The 21,748-nt window shown below is 42.2% G+C and overlaps 1 long non-coding RNA gene across 1 annotated transcript in view; it reads left to right on the forward strand.

The window, feature by feature from the left end:
• Nucleotides 1–13,417: 13,417 nt before the first annotated feature.
• The window catches only part of LOC130281766 (uncharacterized), a 64,158-nt gene continuing 55,827 nt past the window's right edge, over nt 13,418–21,748 (forward strand). Inside the window, exon 1 of the long non-coding RNA XR_008846100.1 lies at nt 13,418–13,517. This is a non-coding gene — a long non-coding RNA (uncharacterized LOC130281766). The remainder of the gene's footprint in view (nt 13,518–21,748) is intronic.

Below are 21,748 nucleotides of genomic sequence, written 5' to 3' on the forward strand. Positions count from 1 at the left end.
CCGGAGAGTGTTCGCTCCTGGACTGATCACCGGTGACTACAGGGCAGGCGGCGTGTGACGTCATGCCCCCGCCCCGTGTGATGTCACGCTCCACCTACGGCTTGCATTGAGGGGCGGAGCGTGACATCACATGGGGGCGGGGGCGTGACATCACACGCCGCCCGCCCTGTAGTCGCCGGTAATCAGTCCCGGAGCGAACATGCTCCGGGGACTGATTACAAACTGGGTGCCGTGTGCATGATCCCGGGGGGACTCCTGCGGCGGGACTCCCGCGATCAGCCATCTTATCCCCTATCCTTTGGATAGGGGATAATATGTCTAAGCACTGGAGTACTCCTTTAATACACCCTCCCATTTCTGAGATATGAGGGTTTATGGTTTGTCTGATAATTAATGGGTGTGAACTTAATTTTAATAAGGCAATTAATGGGGGGGATTATACAGTCAGGTGGGTAAAGGGATACTTTGGGAAACTAAACCATAGTCCATTCTTTCCCTATTATCAACCTGATTGTCTAAATATTATTCATTAGCTATATAGAACAGTGTTCCCTCTTTGGTTGTAACTTACATGCATGAAGTAAGGGAATGACCTCATCCAGCCATCCACTCTGTCTCTGTCTAATTCCCTCCTGGAAGGCATAGACCATGTGGTTTCTGCACTGCAATGATGAGTCAGGCTCTCTTTAGTGCTGAGAACTGGGAGGTGTGTGCAGCCTCGGCCAATCAGACACTGAACCTCTCTATGCTGCTCAGAGCAGGAGGGCAGGCTGGCAGAGCAGAGCAGAGCTGAAATGATTGCTGGGTGATGCAGACAAGGGGAGAGAAGGATGGCAAAGAATATCAAGCAGCCAGAGAAGACGACATGGGCCACACGAACCATGCATATCAGGAAGGATGGTTTACAGGGAACTTACCTCGGTAGTGTGGTGGCTTTGTAGATAGATATATATATATATATATATATATATATATATATATCTATTTCCCTGGAGAACCCCTTTAATGTTTACATTGAGGAGGGTGTATGCCTAATACACACCCCTGACTATATAATCCCGCCCATCACCTGATCACTCCCATCATTGGGGGCTGTTTACTGCTGCCACTGGTGGCTGGAAAAGCCAAAAGCAGCTGAAACAGGGAAGTTACACAAATTTAAGTAATTCTCATTGACTTTAATTAGAAGCACACTGGTTGGGTAACACTGGTCTAGAGGGCCTAGCACTTCCATGCTATTACATGGATATTGTTTTAAAAAAAATAATTCTGTAATTCTTTACTTCCCCTGTGGAGGTGCTGCAGGGAAATTAAGCACTTATTGACAAATTCCTCCACCGTTTACAACTGCACGCTGGGGGCCCCACCATTGTTACTAGCTGTGAACAGCTTAGTATCTGGGGGCCCTACTAATTAAAAGAGATTGCCCCACTTTAAACTGTAGAAAATAACAAATTATATTTTTTGTCAGAATAACTGTGATCTTCTCTAAAACCCATGTACCCCAACCCAAGATATATACCAGGGCCCCCAGGTTTCATACATAGCACTTTTGTCCTCTTATAGGGTAGAGGGGCCTTTGCCCTCAGATGCCAACGGACACCATGTAAATAGCTCTGCTACTGGGTATTTTAATTAAATGTATTGTCTCCCAATACTTTGAGTTTTATACATGGGGCCCAGTAGTGAGTGAAGGATGTCTATAACATTGTATTTATATGTGTTTTTAAGCTGAGCATTATGAAGGGTTACATTCGCTGTTGCAGTATGGTGTCTACATTGTAGCAATTAGTGCTTACTATCTCAATCACACATAATGTCCTATGTGTCAGACTTCGCCTAATTCTGTTCTTTTACTTTAATTAAAGGTTTCAATAGGCGGCTACATAAGTTATGTCATAACTAAGCTCCTCCCTAGAGGAGCAGATGGAGAGATGCATTATGGGGGCCTAACAAAAAACAAGGTATTGAAAGATTTTTATTGTGGGGGAATGTACCAAGTGGTGTACAGCATAGTTTAGCATCCAATTGGTGCATTTTCTTTCATATTGCACAAATTTTTTTACATTTTTACAGGTACACCGCTAGCTTCTTTGCTAGTTAGCCATGTTGATTTTTTTTATCACGTAACTTTACAAGTAAAGTTTATTAAACCCAACTTTTGTTAAAAGTCAATGATTTTACCTGTAATCCACACCAGCAAGAATGCTTGGAAAGTAGCACACATGTAATTTTTAATGGGATGCTTTATTCAACACATTTTAAAAATCCATTGTAGTGCAAAAACTTCCATGGACAATGCAGACGCTCAAACAGACCCGCAAGAAGTTACAGCTGTTTCACACAAATGGTCTGTTTTGGGCGTCTGCATTGTTCGTGGAAGTTTTTGTACTACAATGGATTTTTAAAATGTGTTGAATAAAGTACAGTAACCCCCCCGACATGCGATGGCCTTGACATATGATAAAATCGACATACGATGGCTTCTCAAGGCCATCGCATGTCGATGTCAGCATCAACATACGATGCTTTTATATGTCGGGGCCATTGCATTAACTGCTATCCGACAGCGCAAAATGCTTAAGCTGCAGTTTAAGCATCCCTGGCAGGTTCGCTTACCTATCCCCGCTGCTCCGGGTCCACTTTGCGATCCTCTGGTGTCTTCCGCATCTTGTCCAGGGTCCGGGCCTCGCTTTCCGGCGTCGTTATTACGTCAGTGTGCACGCCGTGCCGGCGCAGCAGCATAATAACGTCAATAGAAAGCGAGGCCTGGACAGCAGAGAAGATGTGGAAGAAGCCATAGGATCCCGAAGAAGACACCGGAGCTGCGGGACAGCATCGGGAGCCCCTGGGACAGCATCGGGAGCGGTGAGGACCTGGTCCGGAGCGGCGGGGACAGGTGAATACAGCTTCCTATACTTTACATTGCACGGATCCCTCAACATACGATGGATTCGACAAACGATGGGTCGTTTGGAACGAATTACCATCGTATGTTGAGGGACCACTGTATCCTGTTAAGGATAAAGACTGGAACTGTGATTTTTCCATAAACTAACGCCAGCATTGCTCCACCCTGCAAATTGGTTATTTTTAATGGAGACCATAGGTAAGGCAGTCGACACAGTGTGAAACAGCCGTATCCCTCGCTCAGTGTTTGTCTGGCGTCTTTGCTGCTCCCCATAGTATGGGTTTGTTATACACCGAAAATAAAGAGAGAACTGTTCCACACACTGTCCTGATGAGTGCCTCCCAGCTTCTGTTTGGATTATGTTCTTTTTTTTTTTAAGTAGGTTCTTGGCATGATGGATGTAGCTGGAAAAATTTTTATTACGTGGCGTGCGACTTTTTAAAAACTTTTTACACAGCACAGGGTAGGGGAGATCTGCAAAACGCACAGGTCAACACTTATGATAGATTTCCCCCTATATGTTTGGTCATCATTGCTTGGTGATAGAGAGATATATATATATATATATATATATATATATATATATATATATATATATATATATATATCTCTATATATAATTATTTTTTTCTTTTTTTTTCTTTTCATATATTGGAGTTTTTTAAAATTTTTATTATTTTTTTTTTCGGCACTTAGGTTTTAGAACAGTGTTTCCCAACCAGCGTGCCTCCAGCTATTGCAAAACTATAATCTCCATTATTCCCAGACAGCTAAAGGCAGAGATTTGTAGTTTTGCTACAGCTGGAGGCACGCTGGTTGGAAAACACTGTTCTAGACAATAGAGATGACAAGTGTTATACGCCATACCCTGACATCCTCCACCAGATTTACCAGTCGCCTACCTCAACACTACATTGTGGCTATTGCACAGTATAATCTCTCGGTAGTGTACCAGCTGGCCTGTACTACACTTCTTAGATCCTTCCTAGGAAAACTTTAAGTTTCCTCTCTATGAGAGCAAATTCATGACTTTTATAGAACTGACTCTCCTATTTGTGCCCTGTCTAGCCTGTGTCCTAGACCTAGTACGGTTCTAGATCAGGCTATTTTTTGAACCAGATGATTATGTTTTCATTTTAATTTAAAACAGATGTATATTTAAGAATTTGTCCTATTTGTCTGTTTTATGTTTTGTGTCCTGGTTATATTGTCATGCATAAAATTTGTATTTTTCTTCTTCTTAAAGATCTATTTTCTTACAAATATGGTATGACTTTAGTTTTAATAAAAAGCTCCAACCTGTTTCGGGCCTTACTAGTGGTTATTGAGCCACATGTTGTGACAGTAATGTCTCATGTTATGGACATTGTGTGTGTGTGTGTGTGTGTGTATATGTGAGGGGGTGTATGTGCTATTAATGCAACACATGATCAAGCTGCAGGTTAAGTCTGAAGGTCCGAAACAAGGACCCTCTGTGGCAAACAATTCGCTGACATGGAGCCTTCTGCCATCGGGTTCTGTACACTTACATGCTCAACAAAACAGTGTAGGTCCCTAACACACATTAGGGAAGAGTCCTTAAAGGGTACTCCGGTGGAAAACACATTTTTTCAAATCAACTGGTACAAATACAACTTCCTGTGGAGCATACAGCAGCTGATAAGTACTGACAGGATTAAGATTTTTAAATAGAAGTAATTTACAAATCTGTTTCACTTTCTGGCACCAGTTTTCCGCTGGATTATCCCTTTAAAGGTGTACTTTAAAATGTATACCCTAATTGCAGGATCGGTGATAAGTATCTGATTGCATGGGGTCTGACCTCTATTCGGGGTCACTTTATGCACTGTAGGAGCGTTGTATTTAGGTATCTCTGATGCTCCCATAAACAGTGCATGAAGCACGTTCTGGGGGGTCCTGTAGGCTGAACAAACCCCCCCGCATGCAGACACTTATCCCCTATCCTGCAGATACTGGAGTACTACTGGATCCTGCAGACACTGGAGTACTAAAGGAAAGATCTACCTTTGCATCCAGATTATTTTTTATTGTTTGATCCATCTAAAATAAGAACTTGCAAAAAGTGTTGAACTTTGAAAATTCAGCTCAGAGCTTCAAAAAACTACAATAACCATGAGCCTCTGCACTTGTTTCCTGTGTGAGCTGCCTAAGGGAGCTACCTTCAGAGAGCTGTCACATAGTTAGGGAAGCAGTGAATATAAATGAGGAAGGTGTGTGTGCGCCTCTGCCAATCAAGGACAATCACACACTTAAAGGGGTACTCCGGTAAAAATCTTTTTTCTTTTAAATCAACTGGTGTCAGAAAGTTAAACATATTTGTAAATTACTTCTATTAAAAATCTTAATCCTTCAAGGACTTATTAGCTGCTGAATGCTACAGAGGAAATTCCATTCTTTTTGGAACACTGATGACATCACGAGCACAGTGCTCTCTGCTGACATCTCTGTCCATTTTAGTAACCATGCATAGCAGATGTATGCTAAGGGCAGCATGGTGGCTCAGTGGTTAGCACTGCTGCCTTGCAGTGCTGGGGACTTGGGTTCAAATCCCACTAAGGACAACAATAAATAAAGCATTATTATTATTATAACATCAGCAGAGACAATTGTGCTTGTGATGTCATCAGAGAACATTCCAAAAAAAAAAAAAAAGAATTTCCTCTGTAGTATTCAGCAGCTAATAAGTACAGGAAGGATTAAGATTTTTTAATAGAAGTAATTTACAAATATGTTTAACTTTCTGCCACCAGTTGATTTAAAAGAAAAAGGTTTTCACTGGAGTACCCCTTTAAGTGCTCTTGGCTCTCTGAACTGAGTAGAAGGGAGTGTGCTGTTACACAGTGACGTGTTTGGCCCAACAAACGGGTGCCTGACAGTCATTATGTGTGCTAAGAACTACTAGACTTCCTGTCTGGAGGAAAAGCTATGAGAAACAGGGTATATGCTCAGCAAAGAATTCACTTGAACATTGCAAAGTTATATAACTTTAACTTGTACAGCTATAAAGGTCATTTAATTTAGTTCTCCTTTAAATGGGCACTGTCCCTTTAAAAAAAAAAAACTTTAACGATCAGTTGGGGTCTGAACATGTTAAGAGTGAGGTGGGAGAAGAGCGCGCTAAGCCTGAGACAAACTTACATTTGCATTTCTTATTTATTCTTTGTAATGCCATTAGTGTAATAGCCAGAATTGATGGGATTTTTTTATACATTATATTCCTAATCTCTCTTCTTCATATATGTTTTCTTGCACATTTTATCTGTCTTTTGTATTTCCTTTGTGGGAGTGGATTCAACTGATTAGCCCAGGTGTTTACCTGGGCGGTCTGTTGATCTTCTGTTTCCCATAAAGGAATGGCTATACCATTTGTACCTTTTGTATGAGTAAGGCTGGTCACACCGGCTGAAACGCGTTACTTTGTATTCTGCTGTCTCGTGGCTTGACTAAAGAATCCGCTTTTATTTGCACTATATCCTGCGCTGGACTCCTGCTTTTCTATATTGCCTTGGTTTTGGTTCACACAGTGCCGTGCGTCAGGTCTCTGGCTAAAGAGGTGCTCTGAGGAACTACCTATCTGTCTATTAAAATATATTGTTAATTAAACCGCTCGGTCAATGGCGTATGCGCAAAAAATTCCAAAGTCCAAATAGTGTATTTTTGGTCACTTTTTATATCATGAAAAAATTTATAAAAAGGGATCAAAAAGTCTGATCAATACAAAAATTGTACCAATAAAAACTTCAGAACACGGCACAAAAAATGAGCCCTCATACCGGCTCGTAAGTGGAAAAATAAAAAAGTTATAGAGGTCAGAAGATGAGAATTTTTAACGTATAGATTTTTCTGCATGCAGTTATGATTTTTTTTCCAGAAGTATGACAAAATCAAACCTATATAAGTAGGGTATCATTTTAACCGTATGGACCTACAGAACAAAGATAAGGTGTCATTTTTACCGAAAAATGCACTGCGTAGAAACGGAAGCCCCCAAAATTAACAAAATTACATTTTTTCTTCAATTTTGTCGCACAATTTTTTTTTCCGTTTTTGGGTAAAATGACTAATGTCACTGCAAAGTAGAAATGGTGGCGCAAAAATAAGCCATCATATGGAATTTTATGTGCAAAATTTAAAGAGTTATGATTTTTAGAAGGTGATGAGGAAAAAAATGAAAATGCGAAAATGGAAAAACGCTGAGTCCTTATGGGGTTAAAAAAAATTCCAGCGCAGTACGCCTTTAAACAGCCCTTTGTGTTGTCGCCCAAGTGGGTGGAGTACATGTTAGACCAGTGATGGCGAACCTATGGCACACGTGCCACAGGTGGCACGTCAAGCCCCCTCTGTGGGCACACGGCCACAGGCCCCGTCACATTCCGGACATACCTATGTCCCGAAAGGTAATTTTGGGACACAAGGATGTCCCGGTTACCTCTCTGCGGCCCCGTGTTAGCTTTAAAAACGCAGGGATGTCACTGACGTCTCGTGCGTGCGCCCGTAAAGCAGAGCGGAGCATCGGGGAGGACCGAGAATGACGTGCGTATGGTAAGTGACCAGCGGGACGTCATCTTCGGTGTTACATACAGCCTCCAGCCATACACTGTATATGGCTAGAGACTGTATGTCTGTGGGGGAACACTGCCTGCCTAATGTGGGGGGAATTTTACTGCCAACCCAATGTGGGGGAACTATACTGCACCCAATGTGGGGGAACTATACTGCCAACCCTAATGTGCGGGGAACTATACTGCCAACCTAATGTGGAGAACTATACTGCACCTAATGTGGGGGAACTATACTGCCAACCTAATGTGGAGAACTATACTGCACCTAATGTGGGGGAACTATACTGCCAACCGTAATGTATATTCTGATTTTATTGCTGTGCTGGCACTTTGAGGGGAAAAAAGCTGGCTTGCATTACGGTTCGGGCACTTAGGCTCAAAAAGGTTCGCCATCACTGTGTTAGACCAATGTTTCCCCCCCAGGGTGCCTCTAGCTGTTGCAAAACTACAACTCCTGCATGGCTGTCCAGGTATGTTGGGAGATGTAGTTTTGCAACAGCTGGAGGCACCTTAGTTGGGAAACACTGTGCTAGACGATGATTGATAGTCCTATAGAAAATGAATAGCGCAGAGGTCGAGCATCTGCACTGCTACTCTGTTCACTCGGGGCACAAGGCGCTTCCATTTTGGTGATTGGTGGGGGTCCCAGTGGTTAGACCCCCACAATTAGCTAGTTTTCTGCTACCCTTCCCCTTTAAGGCTATGTTCACCTCGTGATGTACGCACAGAACATCTCACTGCAGACAATCCTAAGGCCGCACACACAGAAATGCATTGCCGTCTCATAGACAACTATGCATTCCAAGCAGAGTCCGCAGAAAGAATGACTAACCAAAATACCCCCTGGGGGATCTATGGGCTGCTAAAGCAATATAACAACCTTGGGGATATGAGTCCCCTCAGGGAAACCCTGAATAAAGACCCTCTCTGGTCTAAAACTTAACTTTTAATCTTTTTGCAAATAATAATTAAGGATGCTCAATTACCACTAGATGGCAGTGTGTGATTAAAATTACAATCCCTTATTTGTTATATTTCAGTTTTATGGCATCCTATGCATGGTTGTTATTGACTGCGGAGCTCTGTTTGCAGTTCTCTGCTTTGATGCCATCTACAGACAAAGCATCACACAGCTCCATGATCCATCCATATTCAAAAACAGGGATTGAGCTAAAATCTGTTTTCCTCTGACTCAACGTTTCGCCAGTAGGAACTGGCTTTTTCAAGAGTATGAGGTACGTATACTATTGAAAAAGCCACTCAAAATCTAAATTAAAAATATCAAAACCAATAGGAGCTAGATGGGTGAAATCTAAATGATCGAGACCTTGGACAAAGCCTTCCAAGTCTGTATGTCTATAGACTACTTAGTACGTTAGAAATTTTTCTAAGTGTCTATTCACACGTCTGCGGATTCTGTCAAGGTGAATGGTCTCCGGGGAAGCCCAACATAAACGGGGAACAATCTCTGAAAAAATCAAAAATACATTGGGCAAGAGACACTCCAACTTCGCAAAATCCTACTTAATTTCATGAATTAAATTAAGAGTAGACACTTTACCAATATGGTTACCAACTGCATGAATAATAAGAATATCAGGCACGGGAAACGAACCAAGGCGAGATTGGACCGACTGAACAACAAACAGCCACCTAAGACCCTGAAAACCAAACTAAAAAAATAGACACCAACTGAGAATCAAATGAAAGATTAACAGAATAAGCACGAAAAGAAGCACGATTCTGGGCCCCATAAATGAAGGAGTGACCGAGAATCCAAACAATCTTTGGAGAACCTAGAAAAATAAAAGAAAATATTAGAGACCAATAAATTAGGACGAACATTAGACCTGAACGAGAAGAATCCCATCTACCAATAAGTTTAGTAAGAGTCACTCAGACCCATTGATGCCGCCTCTGTTGTGGCACCAATACGAAAAGAGTGACAAGCCACAGAAAACCAGACATTTCTTAAAAACCGAAGAAAACTGAAAACGAGAAAGACAAAGACCATCTAAGAAAATCCTGACCACCATTAGGGCGAATAGAAAGAAAAGAAGATACCGCAGAGACAGGACAAAGAGGCGAACCAAGAAGTGGATGGATAAAAACAGAGCGACCTCTAGAAAACGGATCATTCTTTTACGGATGAAAATGTGTAAACCCTGACCGAAAACAGACACATCACTAAAAAGAAGACCAGACGGAGACAGCCTATTGTCAGAAACTAACTCTGAAAGTCTCAGGGCAGCAAAAAAGGCCAGAAAAAATGCCACCTTAAATAACACAGCCTCATAGGAAGAAGAACAAACAAACGGAAGGAAATCAATTAAATAAGACAAAACATCAAAGAAAACGGCCATCTGGCTGTGAAGACACCTTCCTGTAGCCCTTCAGGATCTTCCTCAACTGAAAAAAGGAAGAATTGCCCTGAAGACCGCACAATGTAAGAAAGAAATACCCAACAATGACTTGGAAATAAATGACGCTGAAAACCTGCGGGATGAAAGAAGAGAAACAAAATCAAGGGTAAAACATCAGATTTCATGGGTGAAGTACCACAGCTACAGCAAAAAAGAACACCAATCCCTCCATGCGGCTGAATAATTCGCCCATGATGGTCTAGACAGGGAATTCCTTATACTGTTAGCAATCAAAGTAATACCGTCTCCAAAACATGACGAGGCCAAGGAATTCTCCCCCACATCCGCTGATGGCACGAACTGCTGGAAAGACGAAAACTGCAAACAAGATAAAGAATCCGCAATCACATTAGTAGAACCAGGAACATACTTAGCCTTAAGGCAAATATTCATAGACATGCAAATCAAAACTAAATGATGCAATAAGGAAACCACCAAAGTGGATTTAGAAGACAGAGATTTAATAGCATAAACACCTTTTTTAACTGAATTCACAAGTATATGACAATTAGAAAGCTCCGCAACCCAAATCACCACAGCCACCACCACCGGAAAAAGATATAAAGGGGTATTCCAGGCCAAAACTTTTTTATATATATATATATATTAACGAGCTCCGGAAAGTTAAACAGATTTGTAAATTGCTTCTATTAAAAAATCTTAATCCTTCCAATAGTTATTAGCTTCTGAAGTTGAGTTGTTGTTTTCTCTGTAACTGCTCTCTGATGACTCACATCCCGGGAGCTGTGCAGTTCCTATGGGGATATTCTCCCATCTTGCACAGCTCCCGGGACGTGACATCATCATTGAGCAGTTAGACAGAAAACTTCAGAAGCTAATAACTATTGGAAGGATTAAGATTTTTTAATAGAAGTAATTTACAAATCTGTTTAACTTTCCGGAGCCTGTTGATATATATAAAAAAAAAAGGTTTTGCCTGGAATACTCCTTTAAAAAGACAATGTTTCTGGTAAGACCAGAGGAATGCCAGGAATCTGGCCACTCCTCAGCAGACCAATGACCACAAAAAAAATGCACCATAACCAACTGACCCAGCCGCATCAGTAAAAATCTGGAGGGCATCAGAATCCAAAAACTCAGACTGACAGCAAGTATGACCATTGTAAGAGGAGAGAAAATCTAACGAAACCTTCAAATCATCCTTCAATTGCTTAGTCAAACGGACATGAGAAAAGGGAGACTTAAGACCTTTGGTGGCAGCATACAAGTGAGAAGGAAAAACATGCCCCATAGGAATGACTCTAGTGGTGACGTTCAACAAACCTAAAAGAGACTGCAAATCCTGCAGCAAAGTCTTATCACGAGACATCATAGAAGAAATCAAAGACCTAAGCTTATCCAATTTCTCAGGGGGATGACAAAAAATCATGGGTTCAGAATCAGTAGTAATACCTAAAAATTCTAATGAACAACAAGGATAAATAGTTTTCTCCACAGCTAAATGAACCCAAAAAAAACTCAAAAACCTTGAAAAACCTATTCAAAGCCAAAAGACAATCAGAAGAATCAGGAGAAGCAATAACAAAAAATCCTCTAAATAATGAACAATACCAATACATGGAAACAACTGCTGCAACACCCAGTGAAGAAAAGTTAAAGGGGTATTCCAGGCCAAAACTTTTTTATATATATCAACTGGCTCCGGAAAGTTAAACAGATTTGTAAATGACTTTGATTAAAAAATCTTAATCCTTCCTATAGTTATTAGCTTCTGAAGTTGAGTTGTTGTTTTCTGTCTAACTGCTCTCTGATGACTCACGTCCCGGGAGCTGTACAGTTCCTATGGGGATATTCTGCCATAATGCACAGCTCCCGGGACGTGACATCATCATTGAGCAGTTAGACAGAAAACTTCAGAAGCTAATAACTATTGAAAAGATTAAGATTTTTTAATAGAAGTAATTTACAAATCTGTTTAACTTTCCGGAGCCAGTTGATATATAAAAAAAAAGGTTTTGCCTGGAATACTCCTTTAAAAAGAACTCAAAGTAAAAACAAGACAAAGTAAAACCCATATGGAGACAATTATCAAAGAAAAATAAACCATCAAAATGAAAACCCCAGTAGTTAAATCCTCTGGGATGAATGGGAAGCAACCAAAAAGCGGACTTAATGTCAGCCTTCGCCAAAAGGGCGCAGCGACCAAACTTCCTAAGCAAACAGACAGCAGAATCAAAAGAAGAATAATAAACGGGAGCATTATCCCTATCAGTTAAATCATTCAAAGAAAAATTCTTAGGGTATGACAAATTATGAATTAAACTAAATGTGTTCGGTTCCTTCTCCGGAACCAAACCCAGTGGAGACAAATGAAAAATTTTAAATGGGGGAACAGAAAAAGGGCCTGCAATTCTACCTACAGCCAACTCTGATCTAATCTTATGCTCAACCACATTTACATTCAAATTAACAGACTTAGCATTTGTTTCCCCACTGACAATCAGGACCTGAAAATGAAGGAACATCAAAACCAAAGCAAAACCCATTAAATAAGAGATCAGCACTCCACCTGTCTGGGTAGGCCTGAATCCAGGGCAGAAGCCTTTCTGGACGAATTGGCGTCAAAGCCTTTTGGAAGAGAGGGGGCAATGAGCTTGAGCAGATTGATTTACCTGCTTAAAGGGGTACTCCAGTGCTTACACATCTTATCCCCTATCCAAAGGATAGGGGATAAGATGCCTGATTGCGGGAGTCCCGCCGCTGGGGATGCCCGGGATCATGCACGCGGCACCCCGTTTGTAAGCAGTGCCCGGAGCGTGTTCGCTCCGGGTCTGATTACGGTCGACCGCAGGGCCGGCGGCATGTGACGTCACGCCTCCGCCCCCGCGTGACATCACGCTCCGCCCCTCAATGTAAGCCTACGGGAGGGGGCGTGACAGCTATCACGGGGTGCTGCATGCATGATCCCGGGCGTCCCCAGCTGCGGGACTCCCGCGATCAGGCATCTTATCCCCTATCCTTTGGATAGGGGATAAGATGTGTAAGCACTGGAGTACACCTTTAAGCAGGTAAATCAATCTGCTCAAGCTCATTGCCCCCTCTCTTCCAAAAGGCTTTGATGCCAATTCGGCCGGAAAGGTTTCTGCCCTGGATTCAGGCCTACCCAGACAGGTGGAGTGCTGATCTCTTATGCTGGACTGGAATCCCAGGAGGAGCGGACACCCTAGGTAGCTGGACTGCTGAGGTCGCCTGGATGCTTCGGCGCTGAGTAACTGGAGACGTAGAGGCTGCAGCACGCTTCTTATTCTTGCCCTTTGCAGAGGGCGCAGCTGGAACAAGGACAGGGGAAGGAGGCCGAGCAGCAGCAGCGGCATGGTCCTGCTCCAAACTTTCCCCGAGAACAGAAGGGGGAGACAAAGTAGAAGAGGGCATTGCACTCCGGTGTACAGACAGGACCCGACCAGGCAACTGCGCAGCCACTCGTCACCGCCAGGAGAGCTGGCTCGCACAAGAAGTTGCTAAAGGAGGGATTCCATGCTGCAAATTTTGCCATGAGGGTCAAAGAGGAAGCATGCAGGCCACAGCTGTCTTAAATAAAGGACCTAACCAATGCGCCAAACTGGGACTCAGCTGGAACCTGTAAGTAATCAGAGGAGAGAGCAGAAGCTAGGAGAGAGTAGAGAGATAGGAGAGGGGAGAGGGTCCTGTTTCTGTGCGCCCCTGACCCTATTCAGGGTGGCAGGGGTCCTGCCATTCTTTCTGTGGACATGGAAATCGGAATTTCCGTGCCAGAAACATCTGGCTCAGAAATTCTACCGTGTGCACATCGCTGCAGAATCCCATTGATATCAATGGGACTCTGCTGCTGCGGAATCTCCGTGCAGAATTCTAATACAGAATTCTGCACAGAAATTCCGATGTGTGATTATAGCCTTATGATTAGCCTAACACCTCCAAGGCATTAAGGTTTTGTTGCCCTTTTTTGTTCTACAGCTTCTGTAAATCAGAAGACAAAAATTACCTAAGTTTGCATCAGTTTTTCAGTCCATCACACATGACCTGAAAAAACGACAACAACAACAGATCATGCTTAGATGAATCCTTGTGAATCTGACACTTGGCATTGTTCAGCAGCTGTGCTGTGTTCCCTAGTGTGCAACAGTGACCTCCACTGGGGATCATGTAGTGCTACAACATGTCTAATGAACTGTGCTATTATTCCAGAAACGCAATCTGCGTGTATGCCGCCCATACCTCCATAATAATCATGTGTGCTGGTGTAAATACCTTCATACATGAATTACTTACAACGTTACAGGTAATTGCTGATACCTTTCTATGGAATGCTACCAGAAATGTAACTTAGGGGAGGCCTCCTGACAAGCAATGTGTGCAGTGTATTGTTTTAGACTGGTCTCCACAGAACGGAGACACAGAGATGTCCCAATTATAGAGCGGTCTAAATCCTGGTGACAGCCCTGAGGGGGACGTTCACATGTACTGGATATGTTGCACATGTGAATAAAGAAAAAAAAGTAGAAAAAAGTATAAAATCTGCAGCATAAAATCCACAGTGTACACAGTGGGGGAGATTTATCAAAACCTGTCCAGAGGGAAAGTTGCTGAGTTGCCCATAGTAACCAATCAGATCGCTTCTTTTATTTTTAACAAGGCCTCTGTAAATTGAAAGAAATTATCTGATTGGTTGCTATGGGCAACTCAGCAACTTTTCCTCTGGACAGGTTTTGATAAATCTCCCCCAGTAAGTGTAAGCATACCCTAATCTATAAGCCATTGCGGAGGTTAGGGTCTGTATACAATGGCATTAGCATCCATTCCTTTACCTTCAAGAAAACAATAGAAATCTTGTCAGACCTATTATATCTACTGCAAAGCTAATCAAAATGGATTTCATCATAAAAAACAAACAAACAAAAAACAACAACCTGCCTTTATACCCCTATCCTTCGAAAACAGATACAGTTTGGCTTTGTTCCGGAGCTGTGTTCTGCATAAGTGACCTCCACTGGAAATTAGGAGTATTACAACATATCTAGGAATTTATCCTGTACAGGCAGCCTATATGGCAGTGGTTTCCAACCTCTTTCAGCTTGGGGCACCCCCTTGGGAAAGAAATTTTTTGTGGGGCACCCTTACCAAATAATTTTCAATGCATGACAAATAAATGGCTAAATAGAAGTAATGTACAATACCTATATATCTGTTAGCTATGTAGATACAGTGCTGCTATATGCAGGGACTCACATATGGCATCAGCTTCTCTTCTTCCCCACAATTGCCCCCAGACTCCCCCAGACACAATGGCGTTAGCCTCCCCCCAAACAGAAATGCCTCCCAGGCTTCCCCTCTTCCACAAATGTTTTCAGGCTTCCACTTAAGCACCTTTTAAATAGGACCTGCTGTAGGTAGGACCCCACCCCTGTAAGTAGTGTGCCCCCTGAAGATAGCACCCTCACTGTAGGTAGCTTGCACCCTGTATGTAGGACTCCGCCTGTAGGTAACTTGCACCCTGTCTATGGAACCCCCCCCCCTGTATTTATCTTGCACTTTATATGTAGGACCCCCCTTGTAGGTAGCTTCCCCCTGTAAGTAGAACCCTCCTGAAGGTAGCTTAGCCCCCGTAAGTAGGACCCTCCTGTACTTAGGTGGGTAGTAAGTTTGGTAGGTAGGTAGTAAGTTTGCTAAAAAGGTAGCTGTGTAGTAAGTTTGCTAGGTAGGTGGAAATTATGTTTGGTAGGTAGGTAGTAAGTTTGCTAAGTAGGTAGCTAGTTAGTAAATAGGTAGGTAGTAAGTTTTCTACATAGGTAGCAAGTTAGCTCGGTAGGTAGCAAGTTAGCTAAGTAGGTAAATGGCAAGTTAACTATGTAGGTAGGTGGCAAGTTAAGTAGGTATGTGGAAAGTTCGCTAGGTATATAGGTATGTGACTAGTTTGCTAGGTAGGCTGGTAGATAATAAGTTTGCTACGTAGGCTGAGAGGTGCTAAGCTTCCTAAGTAGGTGGTTAGCTTGCTAGGTAGGTAGGTGGTAAGTTTGCAAAGTAGGCACGTAGGTAGTAAGTTTTCTAGGTAGGCAACTAGATTGTGAATTTTGACATAAACGGGAGTGCTCTTGTCACACAGAGTTAATTAATAAACGCATGCTCAGCCTGTAAATGAACTTGAATAATACTGTAATATGCACTTTATATCAGCACTAATATTGGCGGGCTGATATTATATGCATGATTTTTTGATACATTTTTTTCAACTTTTTTCACTATATTTCCTTTTAAGTGGATAAAAATAAAGGTTAAGTTTTAAACAATCTCACTATTCATCAGTGCTATATAGACAGGTAGGTGGTAAGCTAGGTAGACCAGTAGGTAGGTGGTAAATTTGCTATGTAGGTAGGTGGTAAGTTTGGTAGGTAGGCCCCAGAAGGCGGCTCCTAACTCCCTTTCCCAGGCAGGCAGGTCCAAACCCCCATCCCCCCAAACCTGTAGGAGCAATCTTAAATGAACTACTAAAGGCCACTTCTCATTTCTGGGAGAGGGATGGCCTTTAGTAATATATGCAGGGCGGGGAGTGCAAATAAGCCCCTGGGCCAACCTACCTGCAGGATGGCTTCTCTCTCCTCGCCTGATGTCGTGGGCAGGATCTGCCTTATGCCCATATCCTGTATACTCAGGGTCCAGTAGAAGCGTCAGCGTCATGACACTGATGTTTACCGCTTGACATCCCGGGCGGGAAATTTTTATTTTACCCCAAGAAATCATTTTCCTTCCAGAATATATCACAGAACCCCTCGCAGGGTCTAATGACTCGGTTGGGAATCACTGGTTCACACAATCCCTAAAACCCATTAACTATTCATTAGGCATATTGGGCAGACGCTGACCAGGGAGGCCATATTATCTGTGGGGTTATGCTGGTAAACTGACCTAAAAGTTACCATCAAGTACATTTCCTCAGTCCATGGTGATAAGAAGATACGGTACGATTACATCTACAGTGTTTACCATGTAAAATGAGTCATTATTCTAGGTTATGAAAGGATATAATTCTGACTGCATCTATTAAGTTGATCAAAGAAGATTGTTGTGTTCTAGACAAAAGCCTTACACATAGGAAAGGACAAGAGAATTTCAACATGATAAAGGTACTTCCTGCCATGGTTGTCATAAAAAGGTCACTCGATAGATCTACATGTATTTTGGAACAGTTTGTATTTATTTATTCATGGAAATGCAGAACACTGCTCTCCAGAACTGTGTGTAATAAAGAAGAGTACAAATGAATTTAATCCATACAAGCAGACAAAACAGATACTATCTTGCGAAATTCTCGGTTGGACAGATAGGGAATTAAAATGTATTAATGTAATGAACAAATTATAAAAACAAGACGTGAACACAATAATAGGAATTACAGTGATCCGAAAGATGGGAAAGTTTACTTAAAAAAGGAGCTGAAAAGAAAGACAGGGGAGAAGAAAAGTGTGGGTGTCGGAGTAGAAAAAGTCCCTGACTTTCTTAATATAAGGGAGAAAGTCTGGGACTTTTCACCTTCTCCCAAAATGTATTTGGTCCCATCTACCGAGAAAAGGAGGAACATGACCCATAAGGACCAGAGGATTTATTTATTAAAACACTAAGGCCTGAAAATATTCATCAAGAAGAGAATTATGTCCCTGGAAAAAGGTCTTTTCTTATATATAGTTATCATATAACAGTAGATACCAGTAGTAACTAACAGGTGACGTCTTCTTGAAATCGTTCTATTTCTCTTTTCTTTTCCAAACCGTCATGACGAATTCTTCCAGACACAGCTCTTTTCTGCAGAATGTGCCAGAAAAACATCTTAGACTCCTTCTTTTTCCAACGTGCATCCCTCCTCTTACCGATTTCCCGTTATAGTCCCCCAATTGGTAATAATGCCCCCTTGGTCCCCAGCACAGTAAAAGATGACTCCAGTCATCTCTTTTTTTTTAATCTTTTTACCATATCTGGTTTTTGAAGATGGAAAACAGCAGCAGACTATGATTTTTAGTCCTGTTGAAAAACCGGATACCGTTTGAAAATGAGCCGACTGGAGTTACTAGCTGACCCCTGTTGGCTCATTGAAATACATGGAGAACCTCACGAGTCTGACAGAGATACGGAAGAGGGAATTTTAAAATTCTCCTGCCATATCCGGCTGCTGGATCCACAAAACAAGATGTGAATGCACCCTTAGCCAGCAAACTCGTGCACTGATTGGCTGCTGCATTTTGGCTGCATATGACCGATAGCCTGTGTTTTTTCACCCTATAAGGTGATCGGAAGACTTCCTATTGGAACTGATCAGTGAGCTGGAAGCTGAGATAAGTCATGGTGTGCCTAAGTTGGATCTGAACTGTGGGTTGTCTGTTATGATGGGGAGCCAGAGAATAGTAAGAGTGGTAGCAAGGCTTCAGTGTTATCATGAGAAGCAGTCATCAAGCTGATGGAAGAACAGACAGCTTTAGTCCTCAAAGTGTGCAAGCAACCTTATCTCAGTTAGGGTGCGTTCACACTACGGAATCCGCCTGAGATTCCGCCTGGCGGACGCCGCTTAAGGAACTTTGGCGCTAGGGCCGCGGGGCACTGAGCCGTCACCATTGACCGCTATGCAGTGCTCGCGAAATCCGCGCAAAGAATGAACATGTTCATTCTTTGCACGGAACAATTTCAGCGGCGGAATTGTTCGCCGCGGAAATTCCGCAGTGTGAACGGATCTCGTGGAGACCCATTTACACTAATGTTAAGTTCACACCGTGGAATTCGTCTCGAGGTGTTCCGCCCTAAGGGTTTATCTACCCTATGCAGTGGCATGAAGCCTGTTTTACCGGTTCTGTAAATCAATTGGAATAATGTATTAACAGGTTATCAAAATTATACAAGATTAGCTGGGGGACAGCCTCCTGGAGACCCACAGAGTCAGGGCATCAATGGCATAATCCTGCAGCCACTTATGACACAACATGTTCTACAACAATACTTGTACTATCAAGTGTGACCGGCAACCACCAAGCCACTTTGTGTAAAACATTTGTTCAACAGCATCTTCTGCAAATGTTTCTTAAAAGGGAACCCAGTAAGCACCCCATAACATGCCACCACTTTGTTACCAAGCATCGACAACATTTTTCACCCAGGACATCAACTGAAGAATTAGCTTTATAATCTTTCTTGTATCGAAAAAAAGTAAACACCCGGGTCATAGTAGAACAGATCAAAGATCAAAGCAGAAGCTGCACCCCCCTTACTCATTTAAGTTACAAACTATATGTTGTGAATATCAGAATTTAACAATCAGTAATTATTGAAAAATGTTACGGTACATAAATGGTTTTACTTCTAAATAAATTTATTGTTTCACGGTACATTTTCAAAGATGAATATTGACAAAAGTCTTCCTTCTCATCTGTGACAAGAATGTCTAATCAGCTGCCGGTACTGCCATTTTGGGGACACTTGACCTATTGTCATCGCAAATAAGAATTAGTCTTTATAGTCATGTTTATGGCAGAAGAACTTCTCATCCAATGACACGGTGACTCTGGTTACAGCAATTTCACAGCAGATCAGGATACAGCTTTGACTGCTTTTGCGCCACTCTTTTTTGTATTAGTTAGAGATGGAGATAAGCAAGCCAAGCCCCACAAACTCAGTTTCCACCAACATTTAAGGGTAGTAGCGGCTCACAGAATTTTCAAACATGTCCCGGTTGAGCTCCCGCAAATCCCAAAATGTGCACTATAATAACAGGGGATGAGGAACACATGCAGTTTTGGCACCTGGAGGAATTAGGAAGTGCTGGGGCAGTGAGATGATGTCAGGGTTGATGATGTCAGGGAAGACCAGCATTCCTTGCAGCTATCACATGATGACCCCAGGTTATACAATGATTTGCTTATTTATGTATCAATCAGCTCCAAGAACAATTAGCGTCTATTCACACGGCAGAATTTCCACTTGCGTAATTCCGGCTCAAATTAAAGCCCATAGACTTCTATGGGATTCCGCACTCCCATTCACACTGCCGAATTTCTGCTTGCGGAAATTCAGAAGTGTGAATGGGAGTGCGGAATCCCATAGAAGTCTATGGGCTTTAATTTGAGGCGGAATTCCACAAGCAGAATTTCTGTCATGTGAATAGACCCTAAGAAACAACAAAGGGTGTAGGGTTTTAGACACAGATAATACCCCATGTTCTAGACAGTGAGACTAGGAGCAAGAGCAAGCCTGCAGAAGCCAGAACACCTTTTCATATGGTTTGCACCATATAAAAGTTTGCACAAATGTATGTTAGTATAAATTATGTGCAACAATATCTCTATGCATCCTGAGTTTTAAAGTGCTATGTTCACATATTTCAGAATAATAGACATGCAAAAACACAAATTGTAATAGTTAAACAAAAAAAAGTAATAATGTAACTAATGTGGGGCTCTGGATGTCACCACTATGTTTTTGTAAGGCTAACCATTCAGAGTGGTGACCAGGTGATCTTAGAGCTCTCACTGCTGTTAAGCCCGGAGGGCCCCCTTCATGGTGCCCAGTTAGTTCTCATTCTCTCCATTTCAGAGGGTTCAACCAAAGCTGAACTTTTCTGCCAGCAGTTCTCACACAGTTACTTCCTTTCCATTACTTGCCATGAAATAGTGCTGGAGAAGTGCACTGGACTAAACAAGTTGTAAAAAGGCTGATGATTTGTAAATTACATTAGACTTGTGCACTAGAAAAATTTTCGTTTAATTTCGTTTCGTTTTTTCGTTTTGGAAAAAAATTTCGGTTCGGCAATATTTTCGGTTTAGATTTTTCGGATACATTCGGTATTCGGGTTGTTTTTTCGGATACATTCGGTATTCGGGTACATTCGGTAAATCTTTTTATTCTTTTTTTGGACTTTAGCGATCCTAATAAATTATGGAGATACCTTTTTTATTAAAATTTTGCAGGGTATCACAAAAAAATCATAATAAAAAAGATACAGTGGTGATGGAAAAAATTGTATCTAACGAAATGTATCTTTTTTATTATGAAATGTTTATTCATTTTTAAACAGGGATCAATTTATGTGAGCGGGTAAAGCACAAAAAATGTAGCCGACAATAATGAAAATGTAGTGTGTGCGTTTTTCACATTTTTTTTAAACATTTTTTAGGTAGTACTACTACTCCCAGCATGGAACACACTCTTCCATGATGGGAGTAGTAGTTACCTGTACTAATTGACAAATCGCAGGGGTCCCTTGCGATCCTCTTGTATAATGTATAGATGCGGCGGCCGCTCTTCTATGGTCCCCTGCACTCACGTATATATACACATATTCATATTTCCCGCAGAGCTGTGATTGGCCAGATGGTTCCAGCCAATCACAGCTCTCTGTGAGAAATAGAAATATGTGTATATATACGGCCGTGCAGGGGACCATAGGAGAACGGCCGCATCCATACATTATACAGGAGCATCACAGCGGGGTCAGGAGTGATACCCGCAGTGATCTTTCCTTTACTACAAGTACTACCACTCCCAACATGGAGTACACTCTGCTCCGTACTGGGAGCTGTAGTACCTGCATTAATAGACAGATCGCAGCGGGTGTCAGAAGTTACACTCGCTGCCATATGTCTATTAATGCAGGTACTACAGCTCCCAGCATGGAGCAGAGTGTGCTCCATGTTTGCAGTATTAGTACCTGCAGTAAGGGACAGATCCCAGCGGATGTCATTTCTCCTGACACCCGCTGCGATCGTCCTTATGTGACTGTCCGGATCAGCTGTTCTCAGGGCTACAGAGCCGGGAGAACAGCTGACGCTGAGCCGTAGGTATACATCGTATATCTACTG

The sequence above is a fragment of the Hyla sarda genome, chromosome 7, assembly GCF_029499605.1.
Source record: "Hyla sarda isolate aHylSar1 chromosome 7, aHylSar1.hap1, whole genome shotgun sequence".
NCBI lineage: Eukaryota > Metazoa > Chordata > Amphibia > Anura > Hylidae > Hyla > Hyla sarda.